At 41.0% G+C, this 19,932-nt stretch overlaps 1 protein-coding gene across 2 annotated transcripts in view; it reads right to left on the bottom strand.

Moving 5' to 3' along the window:
• The window catches only part of cdkn2a/b (cyclin-dependent kinase inhibitor 2A/B (p15, inhibits CDK4)), a 63,902-nt gene that overhangs the window by 27,536 nt on the left and 16,434 nt on the right, over positions 1–19,932 (bottom strand). Inside the window, exon 2 of one of the 2 annotated variants that reach the window (XM_078569439.1) lies at positions 2,348–2,500. The exons of the other annotated variant lie outside the window; for it this stretch is intronic. The gene's annotated coding sequence lies outside the window, so the exon portion shown is untranslated. The remainder of the gene's footprint in view (positions 1–2,347; positions 2,501–19,932) is intronic. 2 annotated transcript variants of the gene reach the window in all.

Below are 19,932 nucleotides of genomic sequence, written 5' to 3'. Positions count from 1 at the left end.
TAGTCTTTTACACCAATTAAAATTAACAGAAAGCATAAACCTCTGTGTATCGCATTCATAGTCTCAGCCATTTGCCGTGCTGCTAGGCTAACCATATTCCCCTGTTCGGAACACGGGGCACCTGGTAAAATTATTCACATTCGACCGAGTTCAACAGCAATCAATCAGGACTTCGCTATACAAATGTTTAAATTAAGATCAAGTGATAGGAGTTGTTTGAAGCTCCTCCCCCACCAACCCCTTTGTTCCTTGATTTTCTACTATTTTTGGGATGCTTTTGTGTCTTCTACTGTGTGGACAGATACAAAATACTTGTTCAAAGTCTCTGCTATTTCCTTGTTTCCCATTATTAATTCCAAGTCTCTTCCCCTAAGGGAACAAAATTTAATTTAGCTACTCTCCCCCTTCTTTTTCATATATTTGTAATAGCTTTTACTGTCTGTTTTTATATTTCTTGCTAGTTTACACTCATATTCTAATTTTCCCTCTTTTTTTAAGTCATCCTTTGCTGGTTTCTAAAATGTTCCTAATATTCTAGCCCACTACTAACCTCCATAGCATTGTAACACCTTTTCTTTCAATTTGATTTCATCCTTAACTTGCCACTGATGGTGCATCATTTTTGTAGAGTCTTCGTGTTGGAATAATATTGCAAAATTACACAACCCCCTTGCTTACCCTCAGGTTTGTTTCTGGAACTAAAGCAATTTGGTGACATCAGGTGTTACAAAATGCAATAGACATCAGGAAGCAGAAAATATGGGACAATTTGCTACTTTTTAAGAAAAAAAGAGGGCACCTTTGATAGGGCTGAAATACGGGATCGTTCCTTTAAAAATGGGATATCTGGTCACTCTATGCACTGCTCCTATTGTGTCCTTGTATAGCCAACTCATCACAAATCTGACGATCCCTCCAAATACTGTTGGAATAACAATATGGGACCACCAAAAGTAGAGGATACTGCAGATTTTGGAGTCTTATCAGGAAAATGAACAAGACTGTTGAAAGAAAAGTCGCTGACTTACAACTCATGAGTTACAGTTTAGTTATAGGGGTGTACTGGTCCATTGGGATGCTCAGTAGAATCCTGGTCGATTTGCCAAACAAGAGAGGTTTTATTTATGCTCAAGGTTAAAGAGCCTCCTGTTGGATGATGTCCTTGGTTACTGGTGAAAACCCAATACGCAGCTAACCTTTCACAGACATGAAACAATCCCATTAATACACCAATAATATTATTAATATACTTACTAACATCTAGATCTGACTGGTGGGAAAATCTTATGACATTGCCCAACACATTACCTTTATTTTGGTAAAAACAGAACACAAAGGGAAAAGGAATATATTAACACTGTGGTTACATGACCACAAGAAATAACTACTTTAGAATAAGCACTGAGCACAAAATTGGAGTGTGATTACTATGAACTTTTATTAATCCTTAGAGACCTTTGCAGCATTCAAAAATGTACCTTGTTTCTCCCATGGCAGCTGCAAAATCCATCTATGTCCCCACTCCATCCAAACTCAGCAGCCTCCTTCAGTCTCACATTTGTCCCACCCTCGTTGGTCTTTCAGTGCAGTTTTTTTATACACTCCCCTCCTTTTGTCCAGCCCTTGGTGACAGAGCCTTCAGCTGCCTCAAAACTACTTGCCTAAAACCCCCTGTTTCTTCAAAAATCTTTTTGGCAGACCTTTTGGCCACCAGCCCTAGATTTTGTATCACAGCTCAGCAAATATCCCTTTATTTCTTTAACTTTTTTTTTTCTTCCCACCCATCCCTATGCCAAGTATGCTGGCATATTTCCACTTTGAAGCCATTATATAAATGTGGTTTCTTGCTGAAGCAAAATTACAAGCAGCAGTTTACAAGAGTGAATGTTTAAAGACAAACTGGAGGAAGATGCAGGAGTGAAGAGCACTGATTAATGTGATGCTCATGAATTAAATTAAAATTCTAACCTTATTCCAATTTTTAGTTTTGGTTCAGAAATGCTACAACATTCAAGCTTTAAAGATTACTGTCAAATAATATAATATTTCAACATTAGGTACATTATAGTGAAAACAAAAGGGAACATCGTTCCAAAGAGAATGAGAGAACTATATCCACAGCCATTAACTGGAACAGCCTGCCATCTGGTTCACCCTACAGTCATCTAACCCTTCACATCAAACACATTTACTGTAAATAACAGTCATTTACAATACTGGAATCAGTTGAGATGACTCCTTATGCTTTTTCTCTTTCTCTAACCTAACCATAGTGAATAAGTGAATTGAATTGTTGTGAGTAAATAACACATTTGAAATACTATAAAATCTTGAATATAAGATGTACCTTCATGCAAATTGTATGTCCTCCAAGTATAGGGAACTGACTTATACTTCAAGAGGCATGGTTCAAAGGTCAGGCTGTTCGCCGTGGTGTAAGAGAAAAAATAACTCTTGGCCATCTCTTTGGGGCTGGTTATAGGGCAACATCAGCAAAGCACTGGAAGATGTAGAAATAATATTCCTATTTAAGCTAGGACTTGTAACTCTGAGCAACTTAAACATTATTTTTATTCACTATAACTTACATAATGGATCAGTAACATGGACCAGTTGGTGTCGGCCATTGTGCCTAGAATGGTAAGTGCCACTGAAGAAACATAGCTACTATGGTTTACATGACCTACATTCATCCTGGACTGCTTTATTCCAGTGCTCCAATTGGAATGTAGGTTATATTTTTGTTATTGAAGTTAAGTTGCAAAACACTTCAGTTATAGGAAGTGAGAAAGGGTTCATTCACTACACTGAGGAACTATACAGGGAAGAGTAGTCCAATCTCCCAGCATCACCTAATTCATGCAGAGGAAGCAGTCAAAAACAACTTGTTCTAATAGGCTTCAGATAAGATTGAGTCACGTCACTTGAAAAAATACTGTAGCCATAATCTAATAAGAACACTTAATTTCTTCCTATATCAGCATTTACATATTCTTTTAAATTCCTCCTTGATATGATGAATTACAGAACTAAACTTAATAAGATCACCACTACTTTTATTTTAAAGGAATGCTGTGTGCCAGTCAGTCTCTTAAATAGCCTTAACACTTTAGAGGTTTAGTTCTTAGTATGGCACTAGGTTTCATCAGTACTTTTGTTTACTACAAACATTTGTTTGCAATACTAAAGCCCATTGCAAATATCCTCACACTACTTATCATTTTTTATATATTTTGGGGAAATATTGGACAATGAAAGACTTATGAATGCTGCATGAGCATTGCAACCTTGTTGGGTTAACACTTAATTTGAAATAAACTGCAATTCTAGTGCACTGATAGCAGTCTCTTTTTCCAGTCCTGTAATGGCTTTCCAACACTGCGAACACTATTGTATATTTGAGATGTATAGGAGCGTGACTTCCTTCATAAACTATTCGATTAAGTTAATTTTTTCACCAAGCATTTAGAAAATAAAATGCAGAAACACCACTTGAATTAACTTGAAAATATTAGGAAATATACATATAGATCTAAATTTCAGTTTCTAGTGTCAGCTATTGAAATCCATAGCCATTTCAACAAATTTAACTAAAGCTAAGGGAGTAAAATGAACAGCGGCATTTACAGTGAGTTCAATCTTATTCTGCTGTTACAATGTACACTGTACTCTTGTCATGATAACCCGTTGTACTGAGCCCTTTAGCAGGATTATTACCGGACAGTTCTACTAATATTGTTTTGCTTTGAGAGCTTATAAGCATGTGATCTGTACTGTCAAAAATTGAAGGAATTACAGGACTTTCAATGTATGTTTGAAATATATTGATATGCATTGATGATAAATTGTACTTTATATGGCCCAGTGATGTTACCTGACATGCTACACCATAAAAATATTTTTTTAAAACAGTCCCACAAAATCTACATTGAACTGGTTAAGTTGTGAATGATAAATAGGTCATGGTTTTAGGTTTCTCTTCAAATTCTTTATCAATAGTCTAATCATTAGAAAGGGAAGTAGACACTACCAAAATAGGCCCTATTCTTTCACTAGGAAATGGAAAAAAACTTACTTTGCAATTTGCAAATCTGTCTTTGTCAATTGTCTTTTTAAAATTTTTATTATTTAAGTACAGCTATTGGGCATAAGTGTTATTCAAGTATTAATGAATTATGATTAACCAACATCTTGGTCGCCTTTCAGGTCACAATTATCACCTAATATATTTTTCCCCTCAACAGAAAGGAGATAATGCAATGTCGATGTTCGAAATGATCTCATTCGAGGCATAGTTAAAAGTAGTGAATGGGGTTTAGGGTCGGACTATTAAATGGGGGATGTGGGTAAAGGAAGTCAGTTTCTGAGGAGATTAGCTAGATGGGCTCATTGACAATTCTGCAAAATCATCTGCATTTTGTTACATGTATGGGCAGGTGTAGGCCTGCTGAATTTTATGCAAAGTATGTTGGTATGCCAAGGATAAACACTCTGAAAGGAGAAAAAAATGACTAGATGAATTATCTTTGTGTTCCTGGGAAAATTGGATAATTGACAAAATTACTTGGGTCTGACATCTGTTGCATCCATCTGTATTCCTCTGATATGACTTATCATATGCTGATGAACGGGTGCAATTTTAAATCAAAATTTAAAATGTTATGTATGTGCTTGCTCATCTTTCTATTTTGCCATTTTTCTTTTTTCATTACTTCAACTCTAATATCATTTTTTCTTTGTATGTAACCTGATCTACTGTAAACTTTTTTAACTTAAAATTTATAATCGTAACCAATCATCTGGAGACATGAATTCAAATCCAATCATGGTAGCTGAGGGAATTTAAATTCAATTAGGTTAATAAATTTGGAATTAAAAAATGAGTATGTCTAACTGTGACTGTGTAGCGACCGGACTGTAGTGAGAAATCAACTCGTTCACTCATGCCCCTCAGGGAAGGAAATCTGCCGTTCTTACCCAGTGTGGACTAAATGTGACTCCAGACCCACAGCAATGTGGATGACTCTTAACTGCTCTTTGAAATGGCCCAGCAAGCCACTGAGTTGTATCAGTCAAATAAGAATAAAACAGGACAGACCGCCTGGCATCGACCTAGGTATCAGATAAGATATAAATACACCCTGCCCAGTTGACCCTGAGAAGTCCTCCTCAGTAACATCTGGGGACTTATGCCAAAATTGGGAGAGCTGCCCCAGCAGACTGTAGTCATACTCACAGATTTGCGCCTTACAGCCTATGCCCCAGACTCCTCTAACAGCATCCCTCGGTGTGTCCTGTCCCGCCAGCAGGACTGACCCACCGGAGGTAGTGATGCAGTGGTATACAGTTGGGAGGCAGTGGCCCTGGGAGTCCTTAACATTAACTCAGGGTCTCATGAAGTGTCATGGCCTCAGGTCATACATGGGCATGGAAATCTCCTGCTGATTACCACCTACCACCTTCCCTGATGAATCAGTGCTCCTGTACGTTGAACAGCACTTGAAAAAAGCACTGAGGGTAGCAAAGACATAAAATATGCTTTGGGTGGGGTACTTCAATGTCCACCAAGAGTGGCTCGGTCGCAGCACTACTGACTGAGCTGGCTGAGTCCTCAAGGACATATCTGCCAGCCTGGGCTTATAGGAGGCAGTAGGAGAACCAACACATGACAAAAACCTACTTGACCTTGTCTTCACCAATCTAACTGTCACAGATGCATCTGTCTACGACAGTAACGGTAGGAGTGATCACTGCACAGTCCTCATGATGATGATGTCCCATCTTCACACATGAGATATCCTCCATCTTGCTGTGTGGCACTGCCATTATGCTAAATGGGATATAGGATAGATTCAGAAAAGATCAAGCAGCTTAAAATTGGGCATCCATTAGGTGCTGTGGACTATGGCAGCAGGGGAATTGTATTCCACTGTAATCTGTAACCTCATGGCCTGGCATATCCCTCATTCTACCATTAACATCAAGCAAGGAAACCAACCCTGGTTCAATGAAAGTGTAGGAGACCATGGGCAAAATTTTCCCTCCGTCGGGGGAGGAAAGTGCGGGAGTGGGCATGGGCAGGCGCCCCTCTGATTGGCGCCCCCAATTGGGGGCGTGGCACCATTTTCCATGGGTGGACCAATTAAGGTCCATATGGAATTACTGTGTGCTCCCTGTGTTGGGCGGGGGGGATGGCAAATGCGGAAGTGAGCTCCGATCTCTCTGAGACTAAGTGCTGCCTCAGGAAGATCGGTTCCCAAAGGGAAAAAGTTTTTATTTCAAAAATTTCATTTACCATCCATGTCCTCTCATGTGACAATGTCACATGAGTTGGGACAAGGACATAACTTTAAGTAAAAGTGAATGTTAATTTTTAAATTCAGTCATGAAACCTCATCCTGCCCATGGATGAAGTTTCATGCTTTTTCAGGTGGCCGCCAGCGCTCCCAACCTGCCCGCCAACCTTAAGGTTGGACGGGCAGGTCCACTAATTGCTTTAATTGTTTTTTGAATGGCCTCAATAGGCCATTGACAGGTCGGCGGGCGCACAGCTGACTTGGCTCTGCCCCTGCCGACCTGAAAATGCAAATGACGCGGGGTCACGTCGGGAGTGCCACCCGATGTCATTGTGTCGTCGAGCGGGCCCCGCCCCCTCTCACCGACAGGAAAATTCTTGCCCATGACAAGAGCAGCATATGTAAAAATGAAGTGCCAACCTGGTGAAGCTATAACACAGGACAAGATGCATGCTAAACAGTAGAAGCAACATGCAATAGGCAGAGCTAAGCAATCGCACAAACAATGAGTCCAAGCAAAGCTCTGCAGCCCTGCCACATACAGTTGCAAATGGTAGAGGACAATTAAACAACTAATGGGAGGAGGAGGCTCCATGAATATCCCCACTTTGAATGATAGAGGAGGCCAGCATGGTAGTGAAAAAAACAAGGCTGAAGCATTCGCAACCATCTTCAGCCAGAGGTGCCATGTGGATGAACCATCTCAGCCTCTTCTGCAGGACCCCAGCATGAGAGATGCCAGTTTCAGCCAATTCAATTCACTCCACATGATATCAAGAAACAGCTGAAGGTACTGGATGTTGCAAAGGCCCTGGCAACACCCCAGCTGTAATACTGTGCTCCAGAACTAGCGGCACACCTAGCCAAGCTGTTCCAGTACAGCTACAACACTGGCATCTATCTGACAATGTAGAAAACTGCCCAGATATGTCCTGACCACAAAAAGCAGGATCAATCCAATTTAGCTAATTACAACCCATAAGTCTACCCTCAATTGTCGGCAAAATGATGGAAAGTGTCATTGACAGCGTTATGAAGTGGCACTTACAAAAATCTGCTCACTGACAGTCAGTTTAGTTCTTCCAGGACCACTCAGCTCCTGACCTCATTACAGCCTTGGTCCAAATATGGAAAAAAGAGTGGAAATCCAGAGGTGAGGTGGGAGTGACTGCCCTTGACAACAAGGCAGCATTTGATTGAGTGTGGCATCAAGGTACCTTAGCAAAACCGGAGTCAAAGGGAATCGGGGAAAACTCTCCACTGGCTGGAGTCATACCTAGCAGATGGTTGTGGTTGTTGGAGGTCAATCATTTCAGTCCTAGGACATCATTGCAGGAGTTCCTCAAGCTGATGTCCTAGGCTCAACCATCTTCAGCTGCTTCATCAATGACCTTCCCTCCACCATTAGGTCAAAAGTGGGGATGTTCGCTGATGATTGCACAATGTTCAGCACCATTCACGACTCCTCAGCTACCAAAGTAGTCTGCATCCATATGCAGCAAGACCTGGACAATATTCAGGCTCAGTCTGATAAGTGACAAGCGACATTCATCCTACACAAGTACCAGGCAATGACCATCTCCAACAAGAGAGAATCCAACCATCTCCCTTGACATTCAATGGCGTTACCATCGCTGAATCCCCCACTATCAACATTCTGGCAGTTACCATTGACCAGAAACTGAACTGGACCAGCCTCATACATATTGTGGCCACAAGAACAGGTCAGTGGCTGGGAATTTTGCAGTGAGCAACTCATCTCTTGACTCTCCAAAGCCTGTTCAAAATCTACAAGAGATAAATCAGGATGGTGACGAAATGCTCTCCAATTTCCCCTCGAAGTCACATACCATCCTGACTTGGAAATATATCATCAGCCTTGCTGAGGCAAAATTCTGAAACTCCCTCTCTAACAGAACTGTGGGTGTACCTACATCACAAGTACTGTATGGGTTCAAGGCAGCAGCTCACCACTGCTTTCTCAAGAGCAATTTGGGATGGACAATAAATGCTGGTCTTAGCAGCGATGCCCATATCCCATGAACAGATAAGACAATTTTTAAAAAATCTCCTACTTAACAGCTTTCATATCCCTTCATATCAGCTACTTGGAAACAGGAGCGACTGAAATATAAGATTTAAGTCTTATGACTGATCTGGTCACACTATAACTGTGACTAGATCAATATGTGACATGGAAAAGTGCATCAAGACAAAGATGTACTCATCAGCAGCCAGCACAGTCTGACAGTCCATGAACAAGTGAACATGTTTGCATTGCTGATAATGGAAAGAGTAAAAATGGAACTTGTTTGCAATGTTTCAATTTATTAAGAGTAACTATCAATAAAAACATATCTCACGTCTTTTCCATTTTTGTTTACAATATTTAGTTTTCCAAATTTAGACTACTTGTTTTGTAATTATTATACATATGCAGGATTTGAAAGTTGTCACTATAATCTCCAAATTATGCTTATAATTTTGAATCAGTTTTACTGAGAATTTATAGAAAACTGGAAACCAGGAACTGGTGTTTGTCAGATTGATTGTGCATTGTACAGGACCCATGTAGGATGACATTTAGAGTTTGGAGATGATTTAAAAATGTTACATTTAAGGAGTTACCTGGAGATGATTTAAAAATGTTACATTAGTGAACTTCCTGTGGTGTTGCTTTCAGTTAGTCAGACAGAATAACAAATGGGTACAGAGCAAGGCGGATAACAACAATAGGATGGACGAGAGATTCTGAAGTGATTGAGGATTGAGACAGGAGACAGCAGAAAAAGCTGACAAAACAAATGAAAAGGTTTGCAGCGCCACCTCTGGAGCAGTAGGAATAGGCGATTTGATAACAGCATCACCCATTCATTTCAATAGCAAGGCAAGAATTTTTATTTCTACATCACTTATCAGGACATCACAAAGTGCTTTACAGTTAATGAAGTAATTTTTGAAATGTAGTCAACCTGTGTACGCAAGGTCCCTCAAATAGCAATGAGATACTGACCCGATAACCTGCATTAGTAATTTTGTAGAGGGATAACAGTTTAACCATATAGCAGGAGAACTCATCTTTCAATTTTGCCATGAGATCTTTCACATCCATCACAGAGGGAAGGCCAGGCCTCAGTTAACATGTTATCCAAGAGATGGCACCTCTGACAGTGCACTACTCCCGCAATGATGCACAAGTCTCTGAAGGAGTACTTAAATATAAAATTTCCTTATGCACTGCCACTGATTAAAGTTGAACTTTGGATTCATTTTAAATTTGTTTCCGGATTTTCATGGAACTACAAGTGATCAAACCCAACCATACAAACCCATACATGCAAAGCACCTGCTCCACTACTGGGCTACATCCAATGCAACAGAAGTCTGGTAATGTCACTAGCCAAAGGGTTTAATATTGATGTTGAACTTCCTAGTGATCTACTGCAAATTATTTTCTAATAGGTTTGCAATGATTATATCATAACTGTTTATCCATTACCCATGAAATCACCCCACATCAATTACATGCTGACCTTGACAAAGGTATTAAAATAAAAAGGATCATATTAAAAAACACTCATTTTACTGTACAGATTATTATGTTAAAAAAAATCCCTCACATAGCTCAACTGTTGAATGGACTGCACAGTGTACAACTGAGTCAAAGATCTCAAGCGATTCCATGGTACGTGTGAGGTTAGTTGGTCTCTATCAGGCCAGCAGTAATGATGGTGCTATTTGCCTCAGCATCCTGGGTTAGAGAAAAAAAAATCAGGGTTTCCACTTCTGATTGCTGTTCAATTAGTTCTGCTGGAAAGTGTGACAAAGTGGGCATTGGACGGGAGCAGGATCAGGTTTGGCTGTGATGCCACTGTGGTGGAATAGTCTAACTGGGCATAGCCATTAAGAAAGGCCATGTGAATGAAGTACTGAAGAGCATCTTCTGCCTGCGGAATCACCGTCTAATATTAACCAATGGCAATGGCAGAAGAGAGGAAACATATGTATAAACAAACAGCTGCATTGGAGCGATTCCAAGACCATAATCATACAGGCTTTAGAGGTCAGATGGGGGTTACAAACTTGGTCAATATTCACAATTTAGAGTATCATCTGAGTTCTTCAATGATCTTTCTGTCTTGTAATATTGCTGAACACATTTCTATATGTAATATAAACTCAATACTGGTACCTTGCTGGTGAAAATTAAAACAATCTCATTTCACTGCAGTGCCTATCATGTGATGCTGTGTTTCTTCTGGTTATATATCACAGTGAACCTTAACACTTTTCACCTAAGCTATGCAATTGCAGTTGCATTCAATGTGCCCATCACTTGACATGTAGAAAAGTAGATTATTTTTATACCAGGTATTCCCTGGATAGTAGACACAATAACAAAGTTTAAAACAGTAATTCAATGTCAGGGTTCTGCAAATATTCATAAATCATTTCAGCTTTTTGTTTTTTTACAATTTATGATATCATCAGTCCTATGCTTGATTTGTAGCCTTGCAGCTAATTTGTTGCCCCTTGTGCCAGTGAAAGCATCAAGTCCTACAATAATCCACATATGAATGGTGTTTCTTTTAGATGGATGAAATAATCCCTGGTACAAACTGGTTAGTCTGTTCCTTGTTGATCATAGAATATTAATCATATCACTCTGTTCAATTTTTCTAAGTAAACAATTAAACGTCCCTGGAGGGCTTCCTGAACATAAATGCTTACTATAAAGGGTGAGAAAATTCTGAGACTAATTCTTCATGTGACACTCACATGTTTGTGCATGTGTTTGAACAGTAGATTATTTGTCTGGACTGTATAAAGCATCATGAAATCTTCATAAGCGAGTAAAACAGCAAAATTGCTGGAAATCTTACATTTACATTCACTGTGATAAAGTGTATCCCTCAAATCTGCAGTACAGACCTGGTACTTCAATCCTAGAACTTTGAATCAAAATTACAGTTCAACAGCATTGAATGTGTTTTACATGAAAGATCGATATTTATTTTCAAGACAATCACTTTGTCTCTTCATATCTCAGTTTAGGGCTGCATTAACATTTGGTGTGGAAGATTGCTCCTGAGCAAGGTAAGCATGGTAAGGTACTGCACTAGTAACTGATAGGTCGTGAATTCACATCTAACCGGGGCAACTTTTAAAATTAAGTTCAATGAATCTGTTAACCTGCAACAGAAAATAAGATGCACGAAACTTGCTACATTATTGTAAAATCTGGTTCACTAATGGGGTCTGTTTATCCCTTCTTGGGTTTGTCTGCTAATATCCTCTGAATTGACCTAGCAAGGCACTCAGTCTTAACCAATCTTTGAGAAGGAGAAGAACAAGATGGACCTAGTGATAATGAGCCATTACCTTTCACTAAGATAAGAGCAAAATACTGCGGATGCTGGAAATCTGAAACAAAAACAAAAATTGCTGGAAAAACTCAGCAGGTCTATGCAGGGAAAGAAGAGTTAATATTTCGAGTCTGTATGACTGAAGAAGAAGTCATACGGACTCGAAATGTTAACTCTGTTCTCCTCTCCACAGATGCTGTCAGACCTGCTGAGTTTTTCCAGCAATTTTTGTTTTTGTTTCACTTTACCTTACACCATTGTCAAAAGGCCATCATTACAAAAATTACAGTGGCTCAAGAAGAAAGCCCAGTACCACATTTTCAGGGCAACAAGGTGTGGGCTTTAAGAGCTAACTTGCTAGTGTCACCCACTTCTTATGAACAAATAAAAATCAATTTCGTTAACATTTTTTTTGAGAGAGGGTTTAACATATGGCAGCTGAGCACAGAGGGTAGCACTGCTCAAATGATTCAGAAGTCCACAGCACAGGAGACTGCCATTTTGAGGGAAAAGGTCAAAAATCTTTTAACCAAAATAATAGATAATATTTTAAAAAATTAAATCATTTACCACTAATTATTTGCACTTCTAATGCAAATAGCAAAGCTAATAATTTGTCAATGTTTTTGATGGGATTTGTTTGTAGAGTTGAGTTACTTAATGCCCCTTTTCACCAACATTACTAATGACGTATTTAAAAATTTGGAAATACAATTGATCTCTTATTCAAAATAAATGTTCAGTTGCTAAAATGTTTTAAAAAATGTATTTTAATGTATTTGCTGAAATTACTTTGCTCCCCCTGCTGAGAATGGAGTGTTCCACAGATGATGATGCAAGTTGCTTCCTGGATGACTAGTTCAATCCACTTAAATCCAGTGAAGTAGCTCAACAGAAATGTTGGAAAAAATCCCGAGTTGTCAGGATTTAAACAATGCACTGTTAGGCCAGGGCTTTACATGAACAGTAAGTTTGCATTTAATGATCTATGTTAACCATAAAAGTAAGACTTTAATGTCAGAATAGACATTAAACTCAATATAGTACCAGGTAAATTATTTTCTTTGACGCCAATCATTTTCTAAATAATGTAATTTATGGGGCATCTCTGGGCTCCAGCTTTGGAATATCTTTTATCCCATCTGGTAACTTGTGAAATGGATGATCTAGGCAGATGAAAGCTAAGAGAATTCTCCTAGAGTTCTTTAAAATTTGTTTTCGAGATTTATTTTCTCTAATTTCACACTGCTTCTCTGCCCTTTGCTTTCCCTTGACCTTGTAGCATTTGTGGTCAAAAAGTTAGGCAGGAAGCCAGCTCTTAGGCCTTCAATTCAGTTCAGTCACTGAAAGGAGGGGAAAAGAGGCTCGGGTGAACTTCTGCAGCTTACATGATCAACTCAGTAGAACTAATGGCTTCCTTCTATTATTTCTATGACTCTCTCACTCTTACTTCCTTTTTCCACTTAGTTGCCCCTATCTTAACCCACACCAAGTTCTGTTCACCCATCATCCTGGTCTCAGCTGGTCTGGCAATGCCCAATTTTAAAAATTCTCATCCTTGTTTTCAAATACTATTGTGGCTTTGCCCCACCTTATTTCTGTGACCTCCTACAATCCTTAGACCTCTCTGCGCTTCTCTATTTCTGATTGCTTTGAGCATTGCTGATTTTAATTGCTGCACATTCGTCATTCCTTCAGCTGCCTAGGCCTTAAGCTCTGGAATTCCCTCCTTAAACCTTTCCACCTGTCTCTCCTCTTTCAAGATGCTGCTTAAAACCTGCTTCCTTCCTGTTCTAATATTCCTTTAAATGGCTCAGTGTCAAATTTTATTTGATAATGTCACTGTGAAGTGCCTTGGGACATTATACTACATTAAGGTGCTATATAAATGCAAGTTGTTATGGGGAAATGCTTCAGCAACTCTGCACAGCAATGTAGCTGAAATAATGAACTCAGGAAAGTGCTGAAGCCTATGGCATTAGGCACTGGCTCATCAACAGCATTAAAGATCTTTTCTTTCTTTTTTGCCCTAACTTTTTCACATGCTGGAATACAAGTTTATCTACACCTATTTTCTAAGTGGCCATTTTTCCCAATGTGGACCTTGGTGGTGAATGTAGGCAATCTATTCAATCCTGGACACAATTCTGGCTGAGCTCAATTCAGCTCTCATCTGCAAAATTCACATGAGCACCTTTTAACTTGAATACTGATCAGGCACAGTAATCTTGAATGATTTCTACCTTCCTCTAGACTTGGAATATTGAGGCCAGTTACAATGTCTTAGGACCTTTGTTGCTTAAGTACTTATGATATTGTATACCTATGCACAAAACAAAATGGTCCATCTTTTAATAACGGTGCCCATTTGATCAGCCTGTTTATGGACTTTTGTGAAGTATTTTCTAAATGTGACAGATATCAGCGAGATACGCAAAGGAGACAAACCATATCATGGGAATATTAAGAACAGCAGGGAGACATATTTCCAATGGACCCTCTGGGTTTCATCACTCCTTGCTTAGCAAGTGAAACAAAGGAATAGAAAACTCCTTGAATTCATCCTGTAGATGAAAATATTTAAAACAATTGGTCCAACCATTCTCTGTCAGCTTCTCTGAAAAATACAAATTACCTGGAAACATTCAAGCACCAGTACAAGGGCAGAGGATGGGATAAAGCTGATTCCATGGAATCAAAATGAGGAGGCGATAGGAAAACCTGAACTCTTCATCCTCGGAATGAGGTGAAGAAAAAGTGGGAGGGGGTGGAGGGTGGGAGCTTATAGTAGTCCATAGGATAGATACTAAGTAGAATAGAAAAGATTAATCATAAACACTATTTCAAGTTAAATCATAACTGCAGGGCAAGAGGATATAGGTACAAACGGACAGAAGGTAAGTTCAGGACTGCTTGCATGAAGAAATGCTTCCTGACAACTTAATGTTTGGAACGACCTTACTGATAGGGTCAACAGAGCCAGTTGGACGCTATGATGGGCAGGCCGGCAGGCTGTGGAAGATGTCTGTGTAAGGACGGATTAGATGTGAGCACATCTTTGAGCTATTTGTGCCATCTGTGGAGTTGTTTACTATTCCTTGTATTCTAACGTGAATGTTCACTTTTAGCTCTTCTTTAATTGCAGCACGGAAATCAAAATTACATTCTGTTTTGATATTTATTCCAAGATCGAGATTACTTCAGTTGTTTATGGTTGTAGAATGTTACAAATTTGGCCTGTCATAGATGTGTTTTCCGGTTCAGTGACATTAGGTGACTCACACTACCCAATACCCATTTACACGGTTGCATAACCCATAGAATGGAACAATGCATCGCCCTTCACAAACAGGATATCTGAGCCAATTTTGAAACCTCATCTGACAGAAATGGAGTGAGAGCCTCAAAAATGGTAGGCCATGACATGATTTTTAAAAAATTTTCATTCACGGGATGTGAGCTTCGCTGGCTGGGCCAGCATTTATTGCCCATCCCTAGTTGCCCTTGAGAAGGTGGCGGTGAGGTGCCTTCTTGAACCACTGCAGTCCATATGGTGTAGCTACACCTACAGTGCTGTTAGGAAGGGAGTTCCAGGATTTTGACCCAGCAACAGTGAAGGAACAGTGATATATTTCCAAGTCAGGATGGTGAATGACTTGGAGGGGAACTTCCAGATGGTGGTGTTCCCATCTATCTGCTGCCCTTGTTCTTCTATATGGTAGTGGTTGTGGGTTTGGAAGGTGCTGTGGAAGGAGCCTTGGTGAATTCTTGCAGTGCATCTTGTAGATGGTACACACTGCTGCATCGGCGTTGGAGGGAGTGAATGTTTGTGGATGTGGTGCCAATCAAGCGGGCTGCTTTGTCCTGGACAGTGTCAAGCTTCATGAGTGTTATGGGAGCTGTACTCATCCAGGCAAGTGGGGAGTATTCCGTCACACTCCTGACTTGTGCCTTGTGGATGATGGACAGGCTTTGTGGAGTCAGGAGGTGAGTTACTCACCGCAAGATTCCTAGCCTCTGACCTGCTCTTGTAGCCACAGTATTTATTTGGCCAGTCCAGTTCAGTTTCTGGTCAATGGTAACCCCCAGGATGTTGATAGTGAGGGATTCAGTGATGGTAATGCCATTGAACATCAACGGGCGATGGTTGGATTCTCTCTTGTTGGAGATGGTCATTGCCTGGCACTTGTGTGACACGAATGTTACTTGCCAATGGTCAGTCCAAGCTTGGATATTGTCCAGGTCTTGCTGCATTTGGACATGGACTGTTTCAGTATCTGAAGAGTTGTGAATGGTGCTGAACATTGTGCAATCATCAGCGAACATCCTCACTTCTGGCCTTATGATGGAAGGAAGGTCATTGATGAAGCAGCTGAAGATGGTTGGGCCAAGGACACTACCCTGAGGAACTCCTGCAGCGATGTCCTGGAGCTGAGATGACCGACCTCCAACAGCCACAACCATCTTCCTTTGTGCTAGGTATGGCTCCAACCAGTGGAGAGTTTTCCCCCTGATTCCCATTGGCTACAGTTCTGGTAGTGCTCCTGAATGCCACACTTGGTCAAATGTGGCCTCGATGTCAAGGGCAGTCACTCTCACCTCACCTTTGTCCTTTTGATGACATCATTGTGGTCAGGGTGATGTTTTCCTGGGACTACCACTGGGCAGTCAGAGTCCAACAGCTGAGTTAGACAGTGGGTCCATTTAAAATGCTAAGCAGAGTCCGATAATGTACACAGAACGTCTACTGCCATTTTTGGACTGAACTAGGTGAAGCGAGAGCTGTGCACCATGAGATGCTCACAGCTGACAGTCCCTTCATTTTAGCGGGCCGAACGGAGCAGGAGTGTCTTTGTGTCTTTTGCACATGTCCCTTAATCATTCAGTAGGCAAATTGTCTGCACTTTAGTGAGTCAAAGCCAGAACAAAATACTCAAGGGAGCAGGTGAACAGAAGAACAGCACCTATGACGAGCCTCAGTTAATTCAATCAGTAATAACACGACTTCATGAACATTACTATTCTCCAAATCAGCGGACCGCCTTGTCTAGCTTGACAAAGCTTCTATCTACCCTTCAGCATATTTGAATCTCAGGGAAGGCCTGCAGTTAGCATCATTTTGTTTGAAAACCTGATCGGAGAAACTCATTGGCATAATGCGGCTTCCAATGCCGCGATGCAGGCTATGTGGATTCCCCGGGGGCAGACAGAGTCGCTGGCCGGATGGGGCGCTTCTTGATGCCGCTTGAACAGGCACCAGAGGAACACATTTTTCCCCCTTCTGTAGCGGTTGAATATCCCCGTGTTCACAACCAGAGGGAAAGGGCTTTGTCAGGCAGCCTCTGCCAAGTCAATGGGATCGGGGACTTTCCAACACAATGAATGCGAGTTATTTATCAATTATTGACACAGGTTAACAAATTGAGAAGCATTTTCAATTTCTGAGGCAACAACTTCAATGTCTAGTTTATTAATATTTTAACCATCGTTCAGTTACGCTTTTAATACTTGTTTTAAAACCCAGCATTTCATTATAAACGCGTTTGCAAAATACTTCGCATGAAATTAAAAATCCAGAAATATGACGCGCCTACTTCCACATCAACTGTGCGATGCAGAAATATTGTACATTTGCAGAAAGTCTTTTACACAGGCACTGTATAAGTGAAAAAGCTTTGTGCATTTTCAAAGGCGAAAATTGGTTCATGGAAAATATATTCTTGGTGCATTGAATGTTGCTACTTTCCATTCCTGTGGCGGCTTCATCAACTGGTGCAACAAAACAAAATTGCAAAGCTTTTGCCCAAAATAATCTACAGGCAGCAATCTCAATGTTTTTGTCAGCATGATACCCTGAGGTACCCCACAGCATTAGCTCTGCCAGAGTTTCTGGGATTTTACACTGGACATATGGCACAGGCCATTTAAGAGACTATCTAATTTACAGAGAGCCACTCAAGTTATGACAAACTCCTCTCCAGTACCTTACCTGCTCCCTGAAGATGGAAAAGCTGGTGCCTGCCTATCTTCTCAGGTGGAGGGGGTGGGGTTGTGGAGAGGGAACCAACCAGACCATTCCCCTCTGACCGTAGTTTCCTATATATGTTCTTTTGTAAAACAAATATGCAAATATAAACTAATTAACTAATTAGAAGCCCCTTAAAGGGGCGCTGTAATAAAGAACAAAACTTTCAAAGGAAACTTAACAAATTAATTCAAACGTTTTTTCCACAGGTGATGATGGGCTCCAGCCCCTGCAGTGCCCACTGGTCAGGGAAGGCCTCTAGTGTACAGGTGAACACTGCGTGCTCCCTCTTCAGGGACACCTGACTGCAAACGTAGCTGTGGAAGAGGGGCAGACAGTCGGGTCGAACAACCCCCTCGACCGCCCGCTGCCTGGTCCAGTTAATGGGCACCTTGGCCAGGCCCAGGAGCAGGCCAACAAGGAGGTCTTTCCCTTGCCCACCCCATTCCGCACCAACGATCAGGAGCGTGAGGCTGAAGTGCAACCAAAGCCTGAGGAGCAGCCCCCTTCAAATAATCAAAAAGGGACTGCAGCCTCGCACAACCTATGTAGGCGTGGAACACGGACTCATCAAGGCTGCAGAAAAGACAAGTGGCTAGGGAGTCTGGGAACCACCTTAGTCGGTTGGTGCACAGGACTGCTGTGCGCAACACCTGGTTCCCTGTATATGGTGGTTGGGGGATGGGGGGCGGTGGGTGTGGCGGCAATCCAATTTAAAAGCCTATAATTTATTTAACCATCCAGTGCACTTCCCAGGTCTGGGCTCCACATTGCTTTGTGTGGCCTGGTTACCCCCATCTGGAGACCAGTTCACCTCACCACTGACTTGCAGAAATAGTGTTGTGCTGGGTAAGTGGGAACTTCCAACATAGCCAATATAGAAAGTCCCCAGTCCTGGCTCTTCCTCTTTGATGTCATAGAGCTTGTAAGGGGTAGACAGAGATTCCACTTTACAAGGTCAACTGGAAAATTCTGGAATCAAGGGATCTACTGTAAACTGGTCTTCACCTTTTATTTGTATTACCACCCGAGTTAATACAGGAGCCTGGTGGACCTCCTGAGGAAATCTGGAGCCATGGTTCTCATGTATATTATAGGGCAATGCTGAGAAAGATTTACAGTTGCAGCAGTTGGGGATTTTATACAAGAAGTAGGGCTTGCTCTCCAGAGCACTATCCCAAAAAGGGGAACAGCTTAGGGTGTCAGGTGCACAGATCCATGTCCAACATCATTATCACCACTTAGGAACATAGGAACATGAGTAAGCCATTCAGCCCATCGAGCATGCTCCACCATTCAGTATTATCATGGCTGATCATCCACTTCAATGTTTTTTTCCCACACTATCCCCATATCCCTTTATCTCATTGGTATTTAGAAATCTGTCAATATCTACCTTAAACATACTCAATGGCTGAGCTTCCACTGCCCTCTGGGGTAGAGAATTCCAAAGATTCACAACCCTCTTTGTAGAACTGTTTCTCCTCATCTCGGTCCTAAGTGGCTTCCCCCTTATTTTGAAATTGTGTCCCCTGGTTCTAGACTTCTCAAAAAGGGGAAACATCTTACCTGAATCTACCCTGTCTATCCCTTTAAGTATTTTGTAGGTTTCAATGAGATCACCTCTCATTCTTTGAAACTCCAGAGAATACAGGCCCAGTTTCCCCAATCTCTCTTCATAGAACAATCCCGCCATCCCAGGAACAAGTCTGGTGAACCTTTGTTGCACTCCCTCTATGGCAATAATATCTTTCCTAAGGTAAGGGGACCAAAAATACATACAGTTATCCAGGTGCCATCTAACCAAGGTTCTGTACAATTGAAGCAAGACTTCACTACTCCTGTACTCAAATCCTCTTGTGATAAAGGCTAACATTCCATTAGCCTTCCTAAATGCTTGCTGCTTCTGCATGTTAGCCTTCAGTGATTCATTGATGAGGACACCTAGGTCCCTTTGTACATCTACACTTCCTAATCTCTTACCATTTAAGAAATGCTCTGCACATCTGTGCCCCCTACCAAATTGGATAACCTCACATTTTTCCACATTACATTCCATCTGCCTTGTTCTTGTCCACTCACTAAGTCTGCCCAAATCCTCTTGAAGCCGCTTTGCATCTTCCTCGTAGCACACATTACTGCCTAGCTTTGTGTCATCCGCGAACTTGGAAAAATTACATCTGGTCCCACATCCAAATCATTGATATATATTGTGAACATCTGGGGCCCAAGTATTGATCCTTGC

This window comes from Cetorhinus maximus, chromosome 2 (genome assembly GCF_964194155.1).
Source record: "Cetorhinus maximus chromosome 2, sCetMax3.hap1.1, whole genome shotgun sequence".
Taxonomy (NCBI): domain Eukaryota; kingdom Metazoa; phylum Chordata; class Chondrichthyes; order Lamniformes; family Cetorhinidae; genus Cetorhinus; species Cetorhinus maximus.
This window is presented reverse-complemented; position numbering and strand designations above follow the sequence as displayed.